At 40.2% G+C, this 19,349-nt stretch overlaps 2 long non-coding RNA genes across 2 annotated transcripts in view; one reads left to right on the top strand and one right to left on the bottom strand.

Annotated features, from left to right (window-relative positions):
- The first annotated feature begins 4,143 nt into the window (after positions 1-4,143).
- Positions 4,144-16,945, top strand: LOC309622822. The gene is made up of 3 exons (XR_014241147.1): positions 4,144-4,306; positions 7,076-7,349; positions 10,932-16,945. It is a non-coding gene; the product is annotated as an uncharacterized lncRNA (long non-coding RNA).
- LOC309622830 overlaps positions 9,262-19,349 on the bottom strand; it is a 17,026-nt gene continuing 6,938 nt past the window's right edge. The window contains exon 2 of the long non-coding RNA XR_014241160.1: positions 9,262-10,496. This is a non-coding gene — a long non-coding RNA (uncharacterized lncRNA). The remainder of the gene's footprint in view (positions 10,497-19,349) is intronic.

Raw genomic sequence — 19,349 nt, 5'->3', positions numbered from 1 at the left:
TCTCACCTGGACGCCGGATGGATCTTATCTCCGAGGCGGACGTCTCCGGCGCGGGCCGCTCGCCGGAAGCCATGGCAACGCCAGATCCCCGGTCTGGGTCCCGGCTTAGCCTGGCTTTTTCTAACCCAGCGCCCGGGACTTGCAGCTGGGGCTGCCACGGGACCGGGCGGGGCGGGGCGGGCTCTTACTCCACCCCCACGTCCCTCCACTGGGCGCCTCTTTCCCCACCCAAAGCCCGCGCCCCAGGCGCAGAGTCCCAAGCGGAGTCCCTAGCCCGGGATGAAGCAGCTGGTGACCACGCCACCCTGGAGAAGGGAATTTATTGAAGCCCTGCAATGCGTTAGGCGCTGGGACATAACAGTGAATAGAATAGACGTGGAACTTATATTCTAGTCAGGAAACAGACAATAAACACGAGTAGAATATATGGAAATCCCAGCAAATCCACTCCTAAGTAAATGTCCAACAGAAATGCATGTGTGTGCACCAAAAGGCATGATGTTCACAGCAGCACTATTTGTAATAGCCCCAAACTGGATACAACCCAAATGTCCATCAACAGTTGAATGGGATAAACAAATTGTGGTATATTCACACAATGGGATACTACACCACATTGAAAAAGAATGAACTGCTATACCCGATAAGGAAGAATCTCACAAACAATATTGAGTGTAGGGAGACAGATACAAAGGATTCATACTGTATGATTCCATTTATACAAAGTATAAAGAAGGGAACTATAATGTTAGAGTCAAGGTAGTGGTTACCCTTGGGGGCATACTTCTATGTTGAAAACTACAGAACATCACGGAAAGAAATTAAAGAAGACTTAAATATAATACATGGAGAGACATTCCGTGTTTATGAATTGGAAGATTTAAATTGTTAAAATGGCAATACTTCCTGAATTGATCTATAAATTGAACATAATCCCTGTTAAGTTTCCAGCTGTCTTTTTTGCAGAAATTGGCAAGGTGTTTCTAAAATTTCTATGAACATGCAAAGAATTCAAAATGGCCAAAACTATCCTGAAAAAGCAGAATAAGATGGAGGCTTCACAGTATCTGATTTTAAAACTTACTACAAGCCTATAGTAATCAAGACAGTATAGAGACTTCCCTGGTGGTCCAGTGGCTAAGTCTCCGGGCTCCCAATGCAGGGAGCCTGGGTTTGATCCCTGGTCAGGGAACTAGATCCCATATACCACAACTAAGAGTTCACATGCTGCAACTAGGAGTTTGCATGCCACAACTAAAAGATCCGGCATGCTGCAACTAAGATCCGGTGCAGCCAAATAAATAAATAGATAAAATAAAATTAAAAATAAAAAAATAAAATGCCCAATCCTTAAAAAAAAAAAAGACTGTATAGTATTGGATAGACATACAGACCAATGGAATTAAATTGAGAGTCTGGAAAACAGCCCTCATATTTATGACCAATTGATATTTGACAAGGTTGCCACAATAATTCAGTGGGGGGAAAAACAGTCTTTTCAGCAAATGGTGATGGGACAGATGAATATTCACATGTGGAAAAATGAAGCTGGATCCCTATACCATATCATATACAAAAATAACTCAAAATAGATCATAGATCTAAATGTAAGAGCACACAGAACAGCATCCAGAAATTAAAAAGACAACACACATAATAGAAAGCATGTGTATATCATATATCTGAAAAGAGACTTGTATTTAGAATATATAAAGAATTCTTAACAACTTAATAATGAAAAGACAGATGAAAAGGGCAAAGAATTGACTAGACATTTCTCTGAAGATGATATTCAAATGGTCAATAGCACATGAAGTGATGTCCAACACCACTAGTCATCAAGGAAGTACAAATAGAAACCACAATGACATGCTATTTTATACCAGTAGGATGGCTGTGATAAGAAAGGTAAGACAATAGCAAGTGTTGGTGAGGATGTGGAGAAATTATAAACCTCATACATTGCTGGTGGTACAGCCACTGTGGAAAACAACTTGGCAATTCCTTAAAATGTTATTTAGAGTTACCAAATGATCCATCAGTTCCACTTGTAGTATATACTCAAGGGAAATGAAACGTTCACACAAAAACTTGTAGCAGCATTATCCATAGTACCAAAAAGTGGAAACAACCCAAATGTCCATCAACTGACAAATAGATAAATATGTGGTATATCCATACAATGGAACATTATTTAGCCATAAAATGTAAAGGATTACTGATATGTGTTACAAAAGGGATGAAGCTTGAAAACATTATTCTAAGTGATAGACGTCATTTCACAGAAGGTCACATATTATATAATTCCATTTATATGAAATGTTCAAAATAGGCAAATCTATAGATACAGAAAGTAGATTGGTGGTTGCCTAGGGCTGGGATGTTGCGGGGGGGGGGGGGGGGGCGGGGGGGGGAAGGAGGAATGATGGCTATGAGTGTAGTGTTTCTTTTTGGGGGGATGAAAATGTTTAAAATTGATTGTGGTTTTGGTTGCACAACTCTGTATATAGTAAAAATCATTGAATTGTACAATTTAAATTGGTGAATTGTATGATGTATGATTATATCTCAATAAAGCTGATATCATATTTACAGTATATCAGAGAGTGATAAGTACTATGAAGAAATATAAAGTAGGGAGGGGAGATAAGAAGACTGGGGCTGAAGGTTGGAATTTTAAATAGAAAGATCATTGGTAGGGTTCACTGAGAAGGTGATGTGTGAACAAAGATATTCTGAAGGAGGTGAGGGAGTCAAGCAGATATCTACAGGGGGAGATTTCCAGGGCCTGGATTTGGATCTGGGCTTTGTCATCGCCTGTAGGTATGACCTTGGACAAGTTACTTAATGGCTCTATGCTTCAGTTTTTTAGATCTGTGAAATAGTTACTCCTGTTTTCTATTAAAATGACTAATAGTACCTATTTCAAAAGGTTATAATGTAAATTAAATTAATAATTTAAAAAGGAATTAAAGCACTTAAAACAGTATGCTGACACTAAGTATTTTTATTAGCTCCTGCTGCAAGCATAAAAGCCTTTGTATTCTAACAGGAAACCATGCCTGCAATGTCAGATGAATCAAGGAGGCCAGGTGGAGCTGGTGCAAGGGGGATAGCTTGCAATAATGAGTAAGAGAGAAGATTGCAGGAAACCCGGAGAGGGCCTGTGACTTTTATTCTGTGAGATGAGAAATCATTGGCAGGTTTTGAACGGAGAAAAGACAGTATCGGATTCATGTTTTAACACCAGCCCTCTGGCTCCTGTGTTGAAAGTAGACTAGGATGGCAAGGATGAACTGCAAGGAAACCAGTTCTGAGCTGTTTAGTAACACAGGTGAGAGATGGTGGTGGTAGAAGTGGTCGGATTCTGGTTCTATTCTGAAGATGGAGACAACTAATTCTATAGAAAGATTGTGTATTGAGTATGAGAGAAAAAGACTGTGGTTTTGACCTCATAAATTGTCAGAATTCAGCTTACATTTATTGCGATTAGCCTTTTAAATTACTTATTTATTTATTTTATGTTTGACAGGGGTGACGTGGGTACTGCCAGGGATGGGAAGCGGGAATCAACGTTTCAATTCTGGACACGATAAACTTGAAATGTCTATTACACATCCAAGCAGAGTGGTGTTCAGAGACAGGTTCGGACAAGAAAGAGGATAGATCATTCTTTCTTTCACGAATATTTATTGAAAACTTACTCTGTGCCAGGTCGTATTCTAGGCTCTGGAGGTAATTGTGAGAATACCAACAAAGTCCCTCACGACCTCACCTAATGGTGAGACAGGTCATAAACAAGTTGGCAATCAAGCGCAATAATGTATGTAAAATTTTTGGCTCTTCAGAGGGGACACAATGTAAAATTGCTATCGTTGTTTTTAATGTTCGGAGTATTGCAAGTGCTAGAAGATGAGCGTTGCCGGTCTAGGATTGCCTCCTCCTCCCCCCCTCCCCCCCGGTGGTAGGCGGGTCTCCCAGCCCCAAATCAGGCCAAATTTCCAACACAGTGGAATGGCGGCATTGCGCAGGCGCAGCCTCAGTCTGGCGTCCTAGGAGACGGACTCGGAAAGTCTCGGCGCAGGCGCAATGCAAGAGACCGAAGACGCCTCGGGCAAGGGGATGGGGCGGGGCGAGCTCGGGGTGCGCCTGCGCACAGCGCGCTCTCGCCAGAGGAGCCGCAGTCTCGGGAGCGCCCAGGCAGTGTTTCGATAATCTCTGACTCGCCTCTCCTGCGAACCCGGCGTCATTGGACTGCACCCCGGGCGGGGACGTCCGCCGAGCACGGGAGGAAGCAACGATGCCGGTGAGTGGGGTCACTCAGCCGCTGGGGTTCCTCCTCATCCCTGCGGCCTGACCGGGTGGCGCGGCCGTTACCATGGAGGCGCAGAGCAGGCGGGCGGCCGGGGTGGGGCGGGGCAGGGCAGGGCAGGGCAGGGCAGGGCAGTGCCGGGCGGGCCAAGCGGTTGGGGAGCCAGGCGGGTGGGCCCTGGACTGTGGGGGGGGGGGTCCAGCCGACCCGACCCTGGGAGGGGCCCGCGGCAGGCCTTGCGGTCTTCGTTGCTGCTGCATCCCGCAAGGCCTGGGCTGCTTGACATAAAGGCACTGTGCCAGAGGATGCGCTCTCGCTCCCAGCCCTGCCGCTGGGTAGGGCCTCTAGGAGCAACCGCGGAGGGTCGGGTTTGGATGCCTCTCACCCTGTGGGGTCTCTACGCCGAGGAGCCAAGCTCTGGAAGGCAGTAAAGCACGGGCTGTCTGCCTCTACCCCAGGCTGCTGACTCGAGCTGTCATTCCTCTTCGTGGTGCTCTAGCTTACAGTGCAGAATGTAACCCGTAGGTGTCTTTGTGTGTGAGGGGAGTGAGTGGTGGGTGGCGGTATGTTTGTCTTGTAGGATTTCACAGACTGTTAACTTGCACTTAATAAGGGGCCGTCGTAAGTCCAATATAGGGTCATGGAGAACACTTGAGCTGTGGCCGGCTATTTACGTGAGGGGGTTGAGTGGTTTGGTGGTGGTATGTTTGTCTTGTAGGATTTCACAGATTGTTATCGAGCACCTAATAAGGAGGCGTCCTAAGTCCATTATAGGGTAATGGAGAACACTTGAGCAGTGGCTGGCTATTTACTGGTTGCGAGGCCTTGGATAATTATTTAATCTTTCTGGGCCCTTCGTTCCTACGTAATTAAACTTTTCCTTCTGGGGTTATCAGGATGAGATAAGAATGCGCAGGAGACTTGAAGGACAGTGCTTGACTTTTAGCATTAAATGCTTAATATTTGTTACTTGTTGCTTTCTATTTATTTATCAATTCATTCAACAGTTATTGGGCACCAACCCCATGCTAGGACTGGAGATACAATATTGAGGAAAACCAGGCAGGTTCTTGAACTTGAGAAGAGAGACGCCTTGCCTTCTAGGGCGGAGGTGAAAACCATACATACATACAGGGACAAAGACACTTAACATTAATGAATGAAGTGGATGGGTGGCATACAATAGATAGAAATAGATTCTGGTGAATTAAGTGTTGCCGTGTAGGAATGCTGACCTACAGATGTCAGATCATCTGTTTTTTCCAGGAGAATCTAGAAATTGTTATTTTTGTGAAATTTCTCAATTTTTAGCAACTAATTCAAAAGATTTTAAAATAATATAAGCCAAGCAAAAGACATTTGTGGGCTGAATTCAGCCCCTTGACTGACTACCAGTTTGGAACTTCTGGGTTAAATAGAGACACAGACATTAATCAAATAAGGAGCCAAAAAAAAAAAAAGTAAAATTGTAACCGATGGAGAAGGAGAGAGAAGGGTGCTATCAGGGCCTATACAAGGATTTGACCTAATCAGGGAAGTCTTCCCAGATGAAGGGGCTGTTGAGCTGAGGTCTGCAGGGTAAGTGAAGAGGAGGGTGGGGGATGTTCTAGGCATAAGGAACAGCGCTTGGGAAGGAGTGTGGTGAGAGGGATCATGGTGACAAGAAAAGGCCTGAAAGAAAGCCAGTGTGGCTGTGGCTAAGAAAGCCGAGCTTGTGAAATAAAACTGGAGAAGTAGACATGGACCAGAATCAGATCTTACACACCACCTGAAGGATTTCGATCTTTATCCCAGGATCTGTGGGAAACAATTGAAGAGTTTTAAGTAGGAGAGTGACATAATTAGATTTGTGTTGAAACTGACTGCCAAGTAGAGAACAGACTATAGGGGAACCTAATTAGATGCAGTAGTACAGGTAGGAGTCTCTTATAATTCGGGGCGAGATAATGGTGACCTAGAATAAGGTGGTGAAAGTAGAGATGGAAAGAAGTGTGTTGAATTGATATAATCTGTTCCTTGTCAATGACAGTGGCTCACGTTTGTTTCTCTAATGCTTAGAAGAGTATCTGAAACAGTAGGAATTTAATATCTGTTCAACCAAACTGTTGAACTTCTTCACTTTAATAATTGTATTTTAATGTAGACTCTTAATCATAAAATTTCAAAATTTGAAACTTTACATATACAAATGTTCATAAGGTTAGAGTCAAGCTAAAACATTTTTCTGCCACCAGGCTTTCTTTTCTGTCTTTCACTTGTCTTCTATAGAAAAAGTAGACTATATGAGGATATATTATTTGATAAAAAATTTTTTTACTAATGCATTGTAGAAAATATCAATAAAACTAAAAGTCTCAGGGGGAGCAGAGGACCTATTACTGGATTCTTGATTAAAGTTATTAACCATATTCGCACGTGTTTTCCTACAGGCAGGAAACTCAGAGCAAGTCAGGGAGTTTGTGCAGAAAGACAAGTCTCTAATATACTCTCTCATTTTCTGCCTGAATAACATTAACTGTAAATGTAAATTAGATTTCCTCTCCCCTCATTTGTATTGTAAAAGAAACTATTTTCATATCTTTTTTAATAAGCTTTTTCTATATATCTGTAAGATCTTTAATTGCATTTAACAACTATTTATGGAGCGCTTAATGTGTGCAAGGCACTAGGATGCCAAAGTAGCCTTTTTCAAATTTTAAATTTAATCTGTTGAAGGTAAAAGTAAATGTTCTTTTCGTTGTTTGTAAATATTTTCTCCACCAGATCAGTAAATCAGAGAAGCCGGAAAGCTGTGATACTGTGAAGGTGGTGGTTAGGTGCCGGCCCCTCAATGACAGAGAGAAATCAATGTGCTACAGACAGGCTGTCGGTGTGGATGAGATGAGGGGAACTATCACTGTACATAAGACTGATTCTTCCAATGAACCTCCAAAGACGTTTACTTTTGATACTGTTTTTGGACCAGAGAGTAAACAACTAGATGTTTATAACTTAACTGCCAGACCTATTATTGATTCTGTTCTTGAAGGCTACAATGGTGAGTACTTTATATAGTTTACTCCTTTTTTAAATAGATCTTTATTGGAGTATAATTGCTTCACAGTACCGTGTTAGCTTCTGTTGCACAAGAAAGGGAATCTGCCATATGCATACACATGTCCCCGTATACCCTCCCTCTTGAGCCTCCCTCCCATCCTCCCTGCCTCACCCCTCTAGGTCATTGCCAAGCACAGAGCTGATCTCCCTGTGCTATGCTGCTACTTCCCACCAGCCAACTGTTTTACATTCGGTGGTGTATATACGTTGATGCCACTCTCACTTCGCCCCAGCTTCACCCTCCCACCCCACGTCATCAAGTCCATTCTCTATGTCTACCTCTTTATTCCTGCCTTTCAACTAGGTTCATCACTAACATTTTATTTTTTTAGATTCCATGTATATGCGTTAGCATACTGTATTTGTTTTTCTCTTTCTAACTTACTTCACTCTGTATGACAGACTCTAGGTCCATCCACCTCACTACAAATAACTAAGTTTCGTTTCTTTTTATAGCTGAGCAATATTCCATTGTATATATGTGCCACATCATCTTTTTCCATTCATTGGTCGATGGACATTTAGGTTGATTCCATGTCCTGGATATTGTAAATAGTGCTGCACTGAACATTGTGGTCCATGTCTCTTTTTGAATTATGGTTCTCTCAGGGTATATGCACAGTAGTGGGATTGCTGGGTCATATGATAGTTCTATTTTTAGTTTTTTAAGGAACCTCCATACTGTTGTCCATAGTGGTTGTATCCATTTACATTCCCACCAACAGTGTAGGAGGGTTCCCTTTTCACCACACCCTTTCCAGCATTTATTGTTTCTAGCTTTTTTGATAATGGCCATTCTGACCAGTGTGAGGTGATACCTCATTGTAGTTTTGATTTGCATTTCTCTAATAATTAGTGATGTTGAGCATCTTTTAATGTGCCTCTTGGCCATCTGTATGTCTTCCTTGGTGAAATGTCTATTTGGTCTTCTGCCCATTTTTTAACTGGATTGTTTGTTTTCTTGATATTGAGCTCCATGAGTTGTTTGTATATTTTGGAGATTAATTTGTCATTTCTTTTGTCATTTGTCGTTTCATTTGCAAATATTTTCTCCCATTCTGAGGGTTGTCTTTTTGTCTTGTTTATGGTTTCCTTTGCTGTGCAAAAGCTTTTAAGTTTAATTAAGTTCCATTTGTTTATTTTTGTTTTTATTTGTTACTCTAGGAAGCGGGTCAAAAAAGATCTTGCTGTGGTTTATGTCAAAGAGTGGTTTTCCTACGTTTTCCTCTAAAAGTTTTATAGTGTCTGTTCTTACATTTAAGTCTTTAATCCATTTGGAGTTTATTTTTGTGTATGGTGTTACGTAGTGTTCTAATTTCATTCTGTTACACGTAGCTGTCCAATTTTCCCAGCACCACTTATTGAAGCGGCTGTCTCTTCTCCGTTGTATGTTCTTGCCACCTTTGTCGTAAATTAGGTGACCATATGTGTGTGGGTTTAACTCTGGGCATTCTGTCCTGTACCACTGATCTATATGTCTGTTTTTGTGCCAGTACCATACTGTCTTGATTACTGTAGCTTTATGGTATAGTTTGAAGTCGGGGAGCCTGATTCCTCCAACTCCATTTTTCTTTCTCAAGATTGCTTTGGCTATTTGGGGTCTTTTGTGTTTCCATACAAATTGTAAGATTTTTTTTGTTCTAATTCTGTGAAGAATGCCATTGGTAGTTTGATAGGGATTGCACTGAATCTGTAGATTGCTTTGGGTAGTATAGTCATTTTCACAATATTGATTCTTCCAATCCAAGAACATGGTATATTTCTCCATCTGTTTATGTCATCTTTGATTTCTTTCATCAGTGTTTTATAGTTTTCTGAGTACAAGTCTTTCGCCTCCTTACGCAGGTTTATTCCTAGGTATTTTATTCTTTTTGTTGCAATGGTAAATGGGAGTGTTTCCTTAATTTCTCTTTCTGATTTTTCGTTGTTGGTGTATAGGAATGCCAGAGATTTCTGTGCATTAGTTTTGTATCCTGCAGCCTTACCAAATTCATTGATTAGTTCTAGTAGTTTTCTGGTGGCATCTTTAGGATTTTCTATGTATAGTATCATGTCATTGGCAAGTAGTGACAATTTTACTTCTTCTTTTCCAATTTGTATTCCGTTTATTTCTTTTTCTTCTCTGATTGCTGTGGCTAGGACTTCCAAAACTGTGTTGGGTAAGAGTGGTGAGAGTGGACATCCTTGTCTTCTTCCTGATCCTAGTGGAAATGCTTTCAGTTTTTCACCATTGAGTATGATGCTTACTGTGGGTTTGTCATATATGGCCTTTATTATGTTGAGGTAGGTTCCCTCTATGCCCATTTTCTGGAGAGTTTTTATCATAAATGGGTGTTGAATTTTGTCAAAAGCTTTTTCTGCATCTATTGAGATGACCATATGGTTTTTATTCCTTAATTTGTTAACGTGGTGTATCACATTGATTGATTTGCATATATTGAAGAATCTTTACATCCCTGGGATAAATCCCACTTGATCATGGTGTATGATCCTTTTAATGTGCTGTTGGATTATATTTGCTAGTATTTTGTTCAGGATTTTTGCATCTATGTTCATCAGTGATACTGGTCTATAATTTTCTTTTTTTGTGATATCTTTTTCTGGTTTTGGTATCAGGGTGATGGTGGCTTTGTAGAATGAATTTGGGGGTGTTTCTCCCTCTGCAATTTTTTGGAAGAGTTTGAGAAGGATTGGTGTTAGCTCTTCTCTAAATGTTTGATAGAATTCGCCTGTGAAACCATCTGGTCCTGGACTTTTGTTTGTTGGAAGCTTTTTAATTACAGTTTCAGTTTCATAACTTGTGATACGTCTGTTTATATTTTCTAATTCTTCCTGGTTCAGTCTTGGAAAATGGTACCTTTCCAAGAATTTGTTCATTTCTTCGTGGTTGTCCATTTTATTGGCATATAGTTGTTTGTAGTAGTCTCTTATAATCCTTTAGTATTTCTGCAGTGTCAGTTGTGATTTCTCCTTTTTCATTTCTAATTTTATTGACTTGCGTCCTCTCCCTTTTTTTCTTGACGAGTCTGGCTAAGGGTTTATCAATTTTGTTTATCTTCTCAAAGAACCAGCTTTTAGTTTTATTGATCTTTGCTATTGTTTTCTTCATTTCTGTTTCATTTATTTCTGCTCTGATCTTTATGATTTCTTTCTTTCTACTGACTTTGGGTTTTCTTTGTTCTTCTTTCTCTAGTTGATTTACATGTAGGGTTAGATTGTTTATTTGAGATTTTTCTTGTTTCTTGAGGTGAGATTGAATTGCTATAAACTTCCCTCTTAGAACTGCTTTTGCTGCGTCCCATAGGTTTTGGGTTGTCATGTTTTCGTTGTTATTTGTTTCTATGTATTTTTTTATTTCTTCTTTGATTTCTTCAGTGATCTCTTGGTTATTTAGTAGTGCACTGTTTAGCCTGCATATATTTGTTTTTTTTACAGTTTTTTTCTTGTAATTGATTTCCAGTCTCATAGCATTGTGGTCAGAAAAGATGCTTGATATGATTTCAATTTTCTTAAATTTTCCAAGGCTTGATTTGTGACCCAAGATGTGATCTGTCCTGGAGAATATTCCATGTGCACTTGAGAAGAAAGTGTATTCAGCCACTTTTGGGTGGAATGTTCTATAAATATCAATTAAATCTATCTGGTCTACTGTGTCATTTAAAGCTTGTGTTTCCTTATTTATTTTCTGTTTGGATGATCCGTCCATTGGTGTAAGTGAGGTGTTAAAGGCCCCTACAATATTATGTTACTGTCGATTTCTCCTTTCATGGTTGTTAGCATTTGCCTTATGTATTGAGGTGCTCCTATGTTGGATGCATAAACATTTATAATTGTTATATCTTCTTCTTGAATTGATCCTTTGATCATTATGTAGCGTCCCTCCTTATCTCTTGTAACAGTCTTTATTTTAAAGTCTATTTTATCTGATATGAGTATTGCTACTCTAGCTTTCTTTTGATTTCCATTTGCATGGAATATCTTTTTCCATCCCTTCACTTTCAGTCTGTATGTGTCCCTAGGTCTGAAGTGGGTCTCTTGTAGACAGCGTATATATGGGTCTTGTTTTTGTATCCATTCAGCCAGTCTGTGTCTTTTGGTTGGGGCACTTAATCCATTTACATTCAAGATTATTATTGATATGTATGTTCCTATTACCATTTTCTTAACTGTTTTGGGTTTGTTTTTGTTGGTCTTTTTCTTCTCTTGTGTTTCCCACGTAGAGAATTTTTTTTAGCATTTGTTGTAAAGTTGGTTTGGTGGTGCTGAATTCTCTTAGCTTTTGTTTGTCTGAAAAGCTTTTGACTTCTCCATCAAATCTGAATGAGATCCTTGCTGGGTAGAGTAATCTTGGTTGTAGGTTTTTCTCTTTCATCACTTTAAGTATATCCTGCCACTCCCTTCTGGCCTGCAGAGTTTCTGCTGAAAAATCAGCTGATAACCTTATGGGGATTCCTTTGTATGTTATTTTTTGTTTTTCCCTTGCTGCTTTTAATACTTTTTCTTTGAATTTAATTTTTATTAGTTTGATTAATATGTGTCTTGGTGTGTTTCTCCTAGGGTTTATCCTGTGTGGGACTTTCTGTGCTTCCTGGACTTGGGTGACTATTTCCTTTCCCATGTTAGGGAAGTTTTCCACTATCATATCTTCAAGTATTTTCTCAGACCGTTTCTTTTTCTCTTCTTCTTCTGGGACCCCTATAATTCGAATGTTGGTGTGTTTAGTGTTGTCCCAGAGGTCTCTGAGATTGTCTTCAATTCTTTTCATTCTTTTTTCTTTATTCTGCTCCTTGGCAGTTATTTCTTCCAGCTCCCTTATTCGTTCTTCTGCCTCCGTTATTCTGTTATTGATTCCTTCTAGTGTATTTTTCATTTCAGTTATTGTGTTGTTCATCTCTGTTTGTTTGTTCTTTAGTTCTTCTAGATCTTTGTTGAACATTTCTTGTATTTTCTCAATCTGTGCCTCCATTCTATTTCTGAGATCTGGATCATCTTTACTATCATTACTCTGAATTCTTTTTCAGGTAGATTGCCTATTTCCTTTTCATTTATTTGGTCTTGTAGGTTTTTACCTTGCTCCTTAATCTGTGACATATTTTTTACCATCTCATTTTTTTTTTTTTTTTTTTTAAAGAGTGGGATTGTGTTCCTGTTTTACCGGTTGTTTGGCCTGAGGCTTCCAACACTGTAGTTTGTAGGCTATTGGGTAGAGCTGGGTCTTGGTGCTGAGACGAGGAACTCTGTGAGACCTCACTCTGATGAATATTCCCTGGGGTCTGAGGTTCTCTGTTAGTCCAGTGGTTCTGACTTGGAGCTCCTACCGCAGGAGCTTCCCCCGACCCCAGGCTCGCAAATCAAGATCCTGCAAGCCACGTGGGTGGCAAAAAAAAATTTTTTTTTAAGAGAAAAATAACAAAGTAAAAAATAAAATTAGACTAGGAAATTAACAGGTATGTTAGACAGAATATAAAAATAAAAATATAGATGAATCAACAACCAGAAGGTAACTCAGTACCACAATAGTGAAAAAGGAGGAAGGAAAGAAAAAAAAAGGAGGAGGGGGAAGGCCTTGGCTGTGGAGAGTGGGGCCTATCAAGGGTGAGGTTTGGGTGGTGGGCAGGGCCAGTGCTCAGGACCTATGGGGCTGGAAAAGGCCCTGGGGGCTGTGTGGGGGTGGGGCTTAGGCTCAAGGAACAGAAGGGGCCCAGGCGTGCCCCCGACCCTGGTCTTAGAGGGCAGGGGACCTCACCTGGGAGCCTAGCAGGCTTCCTGGGCTCAAGTCGGCGGGGCAAACACCCTCCTCTCCTCTCCTGCTTCTCAGTGTGGGGTCTGGGAGGGCCCCACCCGCCTGCCTCTCCTGATCTCCCTGGCCTCCCTCCTATGCCACCAGGACCCACGCAGCCTGGAGGGGGCTTTGGATTGGAGGGGACTGGCCTGGGAGCTCAGCAGGCTCCCCATGCCCAATTGGGCGGGGCAGTTGTCTTCTGCTCCTCTTCCGCTCCTCCCGGAGGGCGCCTCCCACTTGCCTCTCCTGATCTCCCTGGCCTCAGGGGTGCTGATGTTGTCTGGCCTCCACTTCTCCTCCCCCTTTGGTCCCCGTACGTCCTACCTGTTCACTTTGGGGTTCCTCCTGTCTCCTTGGGGGTCAGAGCCCTCCACCAGTGGCCCGCAAGCGCATTAGTTGTGGGGAGATGCTAACTCTATGTCTTCCCACACCGCCATCTTGACTCCTCCCCCCTGTAGTTTACTTTTAAACAACTTTTATCAAGCTATTAATAACACCCAGTGAATTCAACCATTGTAATTGTGCAATCGAATTGTACAGTTTAAGTTTTAGTAAATACATACAGTTGTGAAACCATCAGTTTTATCACCTCCATAAGTTCTTTCATGTCCATTTGCAGTCCCACCCCCAGGCAACCATGGACCTGCTTTCTGTCTACAGTTTTGCCTTTCCTCAAAATTTCGTATAAATCAAATCAGACACTATTTTGTCTTTATCTGTTTTCTTTGACTTAGTGTAATATTTTTGAGGGCCATCCATGTTGTTGCATTTATCAGTAGTTCCTTTTTATTGTTAAGTTGTATTCCGTGGTATGAATATACCACTTTTTATGGTCTTTGATGAGAATTTGAATGATTGCAGTTTTTTGACTATTAAGAATAATGCTGTTAGGAACATTCTTTTCTTTAAAATATTTATTTATTTTTTGGCTGTGTCGGGTCTTAGTTGCAGCACACGGGCTCTTTGTGGTGCATGGGCTTCTCTCTAGTTGTGGCGTGTGGGCTCCAGAGCGCATGGGCTCATTAGTTGTGGTGCGCAGGCTCTCTGATTGTGGCACGTGGGCTCAGTAGTTGTGGCGCATTGGGCTTAGTTGCCCCACAGCTTGAGGGGTCTTACTTCTCTGACCAGGGATCGAACCAGCATCCCCTGCATTGCAAGACCAATTCTTAACCACTGGACCACCAGGGAAGTCCCAGGAACATTCTTTTATAAGTCATTGTGCAGATACGTTTCAAAGTTTCTCTTGGATAGATACCTAGGAGTGAAATTGCTGGGTCTTATGGTTAACGTATGTTTATCTTTTGAAGAAACTGCAAAACCGTTTTCCACAGTGGTGATTGTACTACTTTTTTCCCAGCAGTATGGTATGAGAGTTCCAGTTTCTTCACATCTTCACCAACATTTATACTCTCGTTCTTTTTAATTATAGCTATTATAGAGGATCTGTAGTGGTATCTCATTGTTTTAACTTGTATTTCCCTAATGATTAACAACATTGAACATCTGTTTGTGTACTTATTGGACATTTGTATGTCTTCTTGGTAAAATATCTCTTAAAATATCTTACCCATTTTAAAAATTGGTTGCCTGTGTTCTTATTATTGAGTCATGCTCTTTATATATTCTGGATTCATATCTGTGATCAGATATGTGATTTGAAAATATTTTTCCCAGTCTGTGGCTTGTCTTTTCATTTTCTTAGTGATGTTTTTTTGAAGAGAAAAGTTTTGTATTTTGATTAAGTTCAGCTATCAAGTTTTCTTTTATCACATGCTTTTGGTGACATAGCTCAGAAATTTTTTCCAAACCCGACCACAAAGATTTTCTCTCTTTTTTTTTTTTTTTAAATTTTATTTATTTATTTATTTATTTATTTATTTATTTATTTATTTATTTATGGCTGTGTTGGGTCTTCGTTTCTGTGCGAGGGCTTTCTCTAGTTGTGGCAAGCGGGGGCCACTCTTCATCGCTGTGCGCGGGCCTCTCACTGTCGCGGCCTCTCTTGTTGCGGAGCGCAGGCTCCAGATGCGCAGGCTCAGCAGTTGTGGCTCACGGGCCTAGTTGCTCCGCGGCATGTGGGATCTTCCCAGACCAGGGCTCGAACCCGTGTCCCCTGCATTGGCAGGCAGATTCTCAACCACTGCACCACCAGGGAAGCCCTCTCTTATGTTTTTATCTAGAAGTTGTAAACATTTTAGGTCTTACATTTAAGTCTCTGGTCCATTTTGAGTTAATTTTTATATATGGTGTGAGGTGAGGGTCTGAGTTTTTTTCTTTCTTTCTCCCCCCTGCCCCCTTTTTTTCCCTTGTTGCCTATGGATATCCAGTTGTTACAGCACCATTTGTTGAGAAGACTATTCTTTCCCTATTGAATTAACTTGGTGCTTTTGTCAAAATTCAACTGACCACAAATGTGTGGGCTTATTTCTGGATTGTTTGTTCTATTCCATATTCGTTTGTTTGTTTATTTATTTATTTGGCTGTGCTGTGCGGCACATGGGATATTAGTTCCCTGACCAGGGATCAAATCCGTGCCCCCTGCATTGGGAGCATGGGATCTTAACCACTGGACCACCAGGGAAGTCCCATAAAATTCTGTAATATAGAATGCAGTTTACTGTGCATTATTCAAATGTAGCTTAGCTGTAACTGTTTGGACTCTCAATAACAAGTACGTAATCCTTCTACCATTTAAAAAAGTTTTATATAATTAATAAACTATTTTTGGCGCAATTTTATGTTCACAGTAAAATTGAGCAAAGTACAGAGTTCCCGTATATCCCTAGTCCCCCAGAATGCACACCTCCTCCACTGTCAACATCCTGCACCGTAATGGTTACATTTGTTAAAATTGATGACCCTGTATTGACACATCATTATCATCCAGAGCCCATAGTTTACATTAGGGTTCACTCTAGGTTTTGTACATTCTGTGGGTTTGGACAAATATATAATGACATGTATCCACCATTGTAGTATCATACAAAATTGTTTCACTCTATATAGTATGTTGCCTTTTCAGATTGGTAACTTTCACTTAGTAACATGCACTTAGGTTTCCTCCATGCCTTTTCGTGGCTTGTTAACTCATCTCTTTTTATCAGTGAATAATATTCCATTGTCCTTATGTACTGTTTATCTGTTAACCTGCCTACTGAAGGACATCTTGGTTGCTTCCAAGTTTTGGCAGTTATGAATAAAGCTGCTATAAATATGTAGGTTTTTTGGTGGACCTTCTGCCATTTTAAATATATAGTTTGGAAATGAGGAGACTGGGTAAAATCTCAGGTAATTTTTAGTTTTTAAAAACTAACATTTTAAGAGAAGTTCATATTGAACAAAATGATAGCATTAGATTTGTTAAGTTTGGCATTTAAAAATTAGAAATTTGGACTCTCATCTCTGAAAATAAGATGAGATTCTTTAATTTTAGGGGATTCCTGGTCCTCCTTTCTCAGCTCTAATATTGTAAATTAGTAACCTTTTTATTTAAAAGAATTTTTAATTTAATTTTTATTTTATATTGGAGTATAGTTGATTTACAATGTTGTGTTAGTTTCAGGTGTACAGCAAAGTGATTCAGTTATACATATACATATATCCATTCTTTTTCAGATTCTTTTCCCATATAGATTATTACGGAATATTGCGTAGAGCTCCCTGTGCTATACAGTATGTCCTTGTTGATTATCTATTTTATATATATAGTATATGTATATGTTAATCCCAAACTCCTAATTTATCCCTCCTCACCACGTTTCCCTCTGGTAACCATAAGTTTGTTTCTGAAGTCTGTGAGTCTGTTCCTGTTTTGTAAATAAGTTCATTTGTATAATTTTTTTTTTTAGATTCCACATATAAGTGATATCATATGATATTTGTCTTTCTCTGGCTGACTTCACGTAGTATGATAATCTCTAGGTCCATCTATGTTGCTGCAAATGGCATTGTTTCATTCTTTTTTATGGCTGAGTAATATTCCATTGTGTATATATACCCCATTTTTTTATCCATTCCTCTGTTGATGGACATTTAGGTTGCTTCCATGTCTTGACTATTGTAAATAGCGCTGCAGTTAACATTGGGGTACAACGAACTAGGAGTAATGAGACATAAACTTATGGGGGGTTTTCCTGGCACATTCCATTCAAATTTACAACCTAGGCAAACGACTTCCAGAACGGCTCTGCTGCCCTAGTACCCAGATTTGGGAATGGAGAAATGCTGCATCCTTGTGGCCGTTTCCCACCACAGCAGCTTTAAACCCACTGCAAAAGGTCACTAAATATTCACCAATTGCAGGTCTGTAAATGACACCTGCCCTCCAAAAATACTGAGGTCGAAAATCGACCAAAAATTCTAGAGTGCAACCTTCCAAAAAGAAAATTTGGAAGAGGTATATTATACTCACACTTTTGTTCTTTTTTCTTTTAACAGAAAAGAAAACGGCGTGGAAAAATGATGAATTGTAGGAATTTTTACAGACATGTAAACCCAAATTACAAACACCTATCAGCTCACACCAGTCAGAATGGCCATCAACAAATATGCTGCAAACAAGAAATGCTGACGTGATTGTGGAGAAGTGCGTACCTCGATTCTAAGGGGGACGTGGTAAGAGCCACTAATGAAAGCACAATTGAGGTGCCTTGAAAAGGTAAACGTTGAGCTACCATACCAGTCAATCAATCATAACCACTGCTGGGTCTATCACCTGAGAAAATGAAAATCAAAAATCACAGGCTGGCAATCCTGCCCTCCAGCAATATTTACCATAGGCAACACTTGGAAGCAAGGAAAATGTCCATCAACAGAGGAATGCACAAGAAGAAGTGGTCCATGTACACAATGGAATATTAGCCATGGAAAACACTGAAGCGCTGCTCTTTGAGGCACCACAGATGAGCCTGGAGATAATCACAAAACATGAAGTAGGTCGGAAAGCAAAAGACCTATAGCCTATATTATCACTTATGGCATTATCTAATAACTGACACAGATGAACATATTTCCAAAGAGAAAGACACTCACAGGCTTAGAAAACAAAACAAACTATGCTCATCTAAAAGGAAAGGAGGGGGGAAATTGAGAAATGAGGATTAGTGTTACTATACATATACAAATACATATTATATACATGTATCAAAAAGACCGAACATATAGCAAGGGAGGTCGATGGAACACTGTAATATTTTACATGGGAAGAGGATCTGTACATTAATAGACATACATAATGTACAAAAGGACCAGATGGTGTACACCTAGGACAAACAATATTCTAAACTTTACCCAGATTAAAAAAATTTTAAAAACCAAGAAGAAGTAATGAGACATAAACTTATGGGGATTTCTCCTGGCAAATTCCAATTCTAATTTATAACCTAGGACAATGACTTCCAGAAGGGCTCTGCTGCCCTAGTACCCAGATTGGGGAATGGAGAAAAGCTACCTCCTTGTGGACGTTTCCCACAACAGCAGCTTTGAACCCACTGCAAAAGGTCACTAAATTTTCACCAACTTGCAGTTCTGTAAATGACACCTGCCCTCCAAAAAATTTCTGGGGTCAAAAATCGACCAAAAATTCAAAAGAGGGCAACCTTCGAAGAAGTCAATTTCAAGAGCTCTATTATACTTACGGTTTTTTTCTTTTAAAGAGAAAAGAAAAAGGCATAGGAATATGATGAATTTAAAAATTTAATGTCATGCATACCCATATTACAAAAACCTATCAGCTCACAGCAATCAGAATGGCCATTAGGAAAAATCCTGCCAAAAATAAACGGTGAAGGGAGTGTGGAGAAATGCGTACCCTCGGGTTGTAAGGGGGGGCATGTAAAGAGCCACTAATGAAAACACAACGTAGGTGCTTTGAAAAGGGAAACATTGAGCTACCAGTCAATCAATCACAACCACTGCTTGGCCTATCACCTGAGAAAATGAGAATCAAAAATCACAGGCTGGCAAACCTGTACGCCAGCAATATTTACCATAGCCAGCACTTGGAAGCAATGAAAATGTCCATCAACCGAGGAATGCACCAAGAAGAAGTGGTCCACGTACACAATGGAATATTACTCTAATAATAAATATAAATTGAATTAAAAACAAACAAAAGCAAGGAGACATCAACATTTGTGGGTTTATCCGGGCACATTGCAC

The sequence above is a fragment of the Balaenoptera borealis genome (assembly GCF_965194805.1).
Source record: "Balaenoptera borealis genome assembly, chromosome: 2".
Classification (NCBI taxonomy): domain Eukaryota; kingdom Metazoa; phylum Chordata; class Mammalia; order Artiodactyla; family Balaenopteridae; genus Balaenoptera; species Balaenoptera borealis.
The sequence above is the reverse complement of the archived record's forward strand: the minus strand, read 5'-3'. Positions and strand labels throughout refer to the sequence as shown.